The 6677-nt window shown below is 49.5% G+C and overlaps 1 protein-coding gene across 1 annotated transcript in view; it reads left to right on the top strand.

Annotated features, from left to right (window-relative positions):
* The first annotated feature begins 1005 nt into the window (after positions 1-1005).
* The window catches only part of LOC144722306 (CYFIP-related Rac1 interactor B-like), a 35222-nt gene continuing 29550 nt past the window's right edge, over positions 1006-6677 (top strand). The window contains exon 1 of the mRNA XM_078600445.1: positions 1006-1295. The gene's annotated coding sequence lies outside the window, so the exon portion shown is untranslated. The remainder of the gene's footprint in view (positions 1296-6677) is intronic.

The following is a 6677-nucleotide window of genomic DNA, read 5'->3' as shown; positions in this document are numbered from 1 at the left end:
GGAGGAGGGGGGTGGAAGAGGGGGGGAGGAGGGGGGGGGTGGAGGGGGGGTGGAGGAGGGGGGTGGAGGGGGGTGGAGGAGGGGGGGTGGAAGAGGGGGGGAGGAGGGGGTGGAGGAGGGGGAGTGGAGGAGGGGGGTGGAGGAGGGGGGGGGGGTGGAGGAGGGGGGGTGGAGGAGGGGGAGAGGAGGGGGTGGAGGGGGGGAGGAGGGGGTGTAGGAGGGGGGAGGAGGAGGGGGTGGAGGAGGAGGGGGGTGGAGGGGTGGAGGAGGGGGAGGAGGGGGGGTGGAGGAGGGGGGGTGGAGGAGGGGGGGGTGGAGGGGGGAGGAGGGGGGGTGGAGGAGGGGGGGAGGAGGGGGGGGTGGAGGAGGGGGGGGGGGTTGGAGGAGGGAGGAGGAGGGGGGTGGAGGAGGAGGGGGGGTGGAGGAGGAGGGGGGTGGAGGGGGGGAGGAGGGGGGGGGTGGAGGAGGGGGGAGGAGGGGGGGTGGAGGAGGGGGGGAGGAGGGGGGGTGGAGGAGGATGGGGGTGGAGGGGGGGAGGAGGGGGGGTGGAGGAGGGCGGGGGTGGAGGAGGGGGGGTGGAGGAGGGCGGGGGTGGAGGAGGGGAGGTGGAGGAGGGGGGTGGAGGAGGGGGGGTGGAGGAGGGGGGTGGAGGGGGGGTGGAGGAGGGGGGTGGAGGGGGGTGGAGGGGGGGTGGTGGGGGGGAGGAGGGGGGGGGGTGGAGGGGGGTGGAGGAGGGGGGGTGGAGGAGGGGGGGGTGGAGGGGGGGGAGGAGGGGTGGGAGGAGGGGGGGCAGAGGGGGGGAGGAGGGGGGGGGGTGGAGGTGGGTTGAGGAGGGGGGGGCGGAGGTGGGGGGGGCGGAGGTGGGGGGGGGGCGGAGGGGGGGGGTGGAGGGTTTGAGGAGGTGGGGGGGGGCTGAGGGGGAGGTGGAGGGGGGTGGAGGAGGAGGGGGAGAGGTGGGCGTAGCCGCTGCTGATGATGACGGCAAAGATAACGGGAAGAGGAGAGGAAGAGGCGGACACGTTACCGAGACTCCCCGGGGCTGGGCAGAGAAACGGAGAAGTTGGTCCACTACTCCCACGTGTGAATTGCGCAATTACGGCCGTGATAGAGTGAGAGAGAGAGAAAGTCAATTACAAAGCTCCAAACCTCGCGTCTCTTTATCGATTTATTTAGGCGGCAAGGAGGAGGAGGGGGCACCATGCTTCGTTGCGTCTGCTGACGAACCCCGAGCCCGTTCAGAAGAGCGGGAGGACCGACCGGGAGGCCCGGACTCGCTCTCCCCCTCCCCCTGCCGGGTGAGTTGAGTCGTCGCCTGTAGGGGCGCTAGGCAAGGCCGTGGTTTCACGCGGTCGGTGTTGGGCCTTGGTATGGGAGCGAGTGGTTTGAGTTAACGGGACATTATTGTGATTATTATTACTGTTAGTCGCGGTGTGTTTAACGAACTATGTCATGGCTCTTACTTAGTTATTTTTGTTAATATTATAGACCGCAACAGATGTTGGTGAAAGGTTTGAGTGTAAAGTTGGTGAACTAAACCGGTTTACAGAGCCCCCCTTTTCACGGGGATGGTGAACTCCAAGCAGGTTTTAGTATCACCGATTTGACGACACCATAACAAACCCAGCTTAACTGCCTTGTTTTGAAAAAGAAAGTTATAAACTACGAGGTGAAACTCACCTTGAAGGAGATGGGTTTGTTCTTGAACGTTCCTGTAAAAAAAATCGGATTTACCTAATCGATAAATGTTGTCGATAACGCAATCGATGCGGCTCCCTAGCCCCAAATTTCACCAAGGACAAATCCCAAGGTAACGTCCCGATTTAAACAAGACATGCACCTATCATATACATACTGCGTGCGGAACGATTTACATTACTTTTTAACCCCCTTCGTAAGGAAGTAATTTATCCTTGATAATTGGTTTTTTACCCTTTTATCTGGCAACAAAACTGACACCTTTTTTACAAGGAGTCATGTTTGCATAGACCACAATACCTGCAGCCATAATGCAAAAACATAACTGATAATATATGCATTGTCCTTGAAGTTGATTGGTCCACACCCGAGACAGCTTTCCTTAGAGCCTAGTTTCACATGGGTTGGACCAGATGACGCCAATAGGCGCACAACTCAAAGACAATGCACCATCAGAGTATGAGAGCTCGGGGTAAGCATTTACACCATTGGAACCTATGGAACCATTTTTACTGGCAAATGAGGTTCCAACGGTGTAATTGATCCTTTTGAAACGTTTTAGTCAAATCGAATGGAGATTAACTTGGTTACGACAACTTAGTTCCGTTTCAGTAAAACTAAATCAGTTTAATGCCACCGATTAGATTCAACCTGTCGTATTGAAAACACGTGAACACAATTCGTTTCCCAACCCTCAGTGTGTCACCAGCCGTGATCTATACACCGTTGGATGAATGCCACCCCAAATCGATAATTCCACACCTCACGGTATTTCGATGTTAACAATCGATCATCCAGCGCACCCGAGATCAATTTTATGGTTCCATCTCAGCCGTAGACGTCGTTCCCTCCTTTGACTCCCACTTCTTAATTTAGTCTCGACCGCCTTGGTCATCATCATCATTATCCCTCTATCCAATAATCACTTCGGTTTCATAACAGTGTAAACGATGCCGTTATAACTTGCATACATTCTTGAATCCATTTGTTCCTCTCTCTGTCACGGTGTATTTTCAAACCACGCTACTCTCTCTCCACGCTCAAATGCCCTTCGTTTTTCTTACTTGACCTTATGTCACAGTAAGGTAGTTGGGACACTTTTGAGCTACTTGCTTCTTTTAGGCACATTGCTATGTTGCATTGTATTACACACAATTGCATACCTGTCAACCCCTTATCAGTGCCTAACTGATTACAGGCCAATTCAGACCTTATTGGTCACCACGTGCCCTTATAAATCTCAACGTTCATCCTACAAGGTCCCATCACAAGGGAGAAACACAAACAAATAGAACAAAAACCACGTTCTTTTAGCTCAATTTCCCTGTAGTACAAGAATACGGGTAAAACCGTATGGGTTGACAGCGATGACATGATTTAATCCATTTGTTCCTCTTTGTCTCGATGTATTTTCAAAGCACGCTACTCACCCCACGCACAAATATCCTCAGTTATTTTTTCTGGACCTTATGTCATAGTAAGGTGGTGAACACTTTTGAACGACTTTGCTTCTTTTAGGCACATTGGTATGTTGCATCGTATTACACCCAAATTGGTTGCACGACAGCGGAGCGTAAATGCTCACATTGCTCGGCGCTTAAATATCTCGCTCGGTGTGATTAATCAAATCCCTGGACTGTAACGTGAGCCTGCCGTGCTGTGTGCAATGTGCTGACCAGCATACGGCACAGCCTATGCGTATTGTTGCCTTTTCCACTGCTGGCTTACATTGTACTGTATATAGAAATGTACTGTTTAACGCACACATTCGGGCATAACCACGGACATTGTTTGAAGTTGACCTTTCGTAAAGTGACTGCAAGTGTTTGTGCAGTTGTGTGTTTGGAGTGGTGGCGCAGGGGTTAGTGCGCTGCGCTACGAACCTGGCGACCCAAGTTCGATTCCTTCTCACGGCCAACACCAGTGACGAGTATCTGAACTGGTCTTGGGCCTCCCCTAGGTCGACTCAGCCTCAAATGAGTACCTGGTGCGGTGTGTAAACATTGCCACCGGGGAGACAAAGGCGGCCGGGCGTGGTGCTGGCCACCCATCCCCTCGTGTGCCGTGCCGTGCCGGCCTTAATAGGTGCTCGCTAACAGCACTTTCCCTAACAGTCCGTTCAGGCTATACGGGGGATCTTTGTCTTTGTGGAGAGGGTTGTGAATGGGGCGGGGGGGGGTGCTTTTAACATAGCGCAGGTCACACATGCCAACGTTGCCGCACATCGCTTATGCGGTAGCATGAAAGGCGACGCTTCAAAAACACCAATGTCATTACATGGAGTGATTCTTAGCCGTATAGTGGGTCCCCTTTCTCTCGGGGAGGTTTGAGGGCCAGCATTTTGAGTGACTTCACACCCAACCCGTGTACCCCCCCTCCCCCTCGTTGAGAGTTGGTGAGGTTTCTACGTTGAGTTGTGCTGCGGGCAAAGTCCAAAGAATAGTGGTGCCTCCTTAAGGTTATGGGGCATGTGATAATGCAGTCATAAAGCCGGTACAGTACTGTACTTTCCCCGCTGCTGATGCTGCTGTTGTTGAAACGCTAGAGTGAATCATACACACGCCATATGGCTGCTCGAGCAACTGTGGTGAGGGCTTTTTTTGGGGCTCCCAGAGGGAAACATCAATGTGGACCTCTCCGTGGTCACTTTTAAATTTGGAGCATCATCACAAAAGGGTCCATCCAGGCTGTAGACGCCCGTGATTGACACTTAAGACTGCCCTCTTGTGCCTCTTATTAATCTTGAATTGCACTCTGTAGTATAATGTTTGAATAATATATAGTACTACACTTCATGAATCCACAGATCGGTGAAAGGCCTCCCCATAACATCCTGGTGAAGGGTCGAGAGGGGACCCAGAACTGGTTCAGATACGATTTGCCACTAGTTTTAACCATGGCTGGAAATCAAACTCAGTTTGAAGGGTTAGGAGCAAAGTGTGCAAACCATTGTGACCCTTGAGAGTCAGGTTTACTAGTGTATATGTCAAAGGGAAAGATTAGGAAACTATTCGGCCAATAATGCCTTTCAAGGTCAGTATGTTCTGCTTCCAGGTGTACACCACAAGAGACCACCAATAGGGTTTTTGCTCTGAGCAATCATCATAAAGCAAGCCACTGTTGGTTATACAAATGCCATGGCATGTGGCGATGTCTGGATGCCACAGGCAAGACGCAACATGAACTCTGCAGCCCACATTGGTAAGAAACAGGTTATAGGAAGAGTGTGGCAGCTATTTACAAATATTGTACACATTAATGCCAACCCAACCATAATATGAACCCACATTAGACTATGTTTAGGTGGTGTAGAGGTACATGTACAGCCCTTTTGGCGATCCACTTCTAAATGAGGGCCTTCCTATGCTGTCCGGGTCGTGGGGGTTCTGACCAAACTTCACCCTGTTGGTGAAGGCCTGGGGGTATAATGTGTTGGCATAGCGGTACAGCACATTTAATTTTTCTGCACTCCCCGTTGCTGCCCACAATGTAGCCCCAGAGCCTATAGCACTTGCTATGCATGGTGGTCGCCCATCCAATCATGATCAAGGCTCAGATCTGCTTAGTTTCCACGAATTGATGAGATCGGGGCTTTTCATGTCATTTTGGTCATAGAATGAAATTAATCATCGCAGTTTAATGCTACAGGGCCAGCCCTTAGCTGGACTCTTTCGGAAAACCCTTTACATGAGTGATTATAACCAACTGCTGATCGTATTGCTATTATTAACATCAGCATCAACCAGAGGGCTGGCAGGTTATTTCCATTGATCCCCCATTCGTGCGGATGCAAAGATTGTTTAGTTGATAATGTTTCTTGGTAACCTGTTGGCAAGTTTTGTGGTTGACTGCTACAATGCTAAGCTATTTTAGTCGTGCAATATACAGTGCTTTTAGCTTACACAACAGCATTGTCAGTGCTGTTTATTTTATATCACCCAGTCATTGTCACTTAATGGTAATAATTATATTACTTGTTGAACATTCTTGGGTATAATTCCCTCGGCTGCCATTTCATTGTTAGTCATGAACACTGGATATTATACTTCCAAGTGACTGCTGCCAAAGCCCACTTGATTTTTTCGTGTAAATTTGATGTCTGTAATATACGTATTTTGTTTAATACACGTATTCTCTTTTGGTCTCAATTTAATCATACACATTTTTTCCTCCTTGCTTCTTTTTGCACACTTTTGGGCTTATATTCCATCAACTCAATGTCCGAGTTCAGGTCCATATATCACGGCATGTAATAATACTGTACCTTGATTAAAAACAATTCTTTAGATCGCTTGCTTTTCACTATTAATGTCAGTTTTCCAAATGAAATCTGGCCTGTTGGCTTAGCAGGAGAATGAGTGGATTTCAGTCTGAAGGTTTCAAGTTCAAATCCTGGTTGGCGGTTGATTCGGCCCATCATCCCTCCGGGGTCGATAAAATGAGTGCCACTTTGCTGGGAAGTCAAGATTGGTTGTCCTATATCTAGACTTGCCCCCTGCCATAGAATGTGGAATTTCCATCACTGGCTCAGCTTTGTGAAAAGGACATCAACACCGTCTCAATGGTCATTGAGCAGGAAATCACTAACCTTTGAATATTCCCTATATATCATGTTTTTCGCATCTAAAACTTTAATGATGTTAAACGTTTTACAGTGGATAGCTCCTTGTCGACTTGGTGGAAAGCGGGACATTGAGTGGAGTAGTGGGACGAAAATCTTTAAAAATGACCGTTTATAATTTGCCTCAGGAAAGGTGGTCGCATTGAGATGGTGCATATTTAAAAGTATGACTGTTTTATACATTTATTTGTGACCATCCAGAGGTTGTAATATAATTACTGTAAATTCAATAATTGATTTGTGTCTTATTTTTAATTTTTACTTTGTGGGAGTTTTCTTGACCATTCTTCGTGGTGGTCAGTGTGGATTGGTGAAGATGGGAATCCAGGAATGATTTAGGTACCACTCACCACTGATGTTA

This window comes from Lampetra planeri, chromosome 14 (assembly GCF_965212315.1).
Source record: "Lampetra planeri chromosome 14, kcLamPlan1.2.h2, whole genome shotgun sequence".
Lineage (NCBI taxonomy): Eukaryota > Metazoa > Chordata > Hyperoartia > Petromyzontiformes > Petromyzontidae > Lampetra > Lampetra planeri.
The sequence above is the reverse complement of the archived record's forward strand: the minus strand, read 5'-3'. Positions and strand labels throughout refer to the sequence as shown.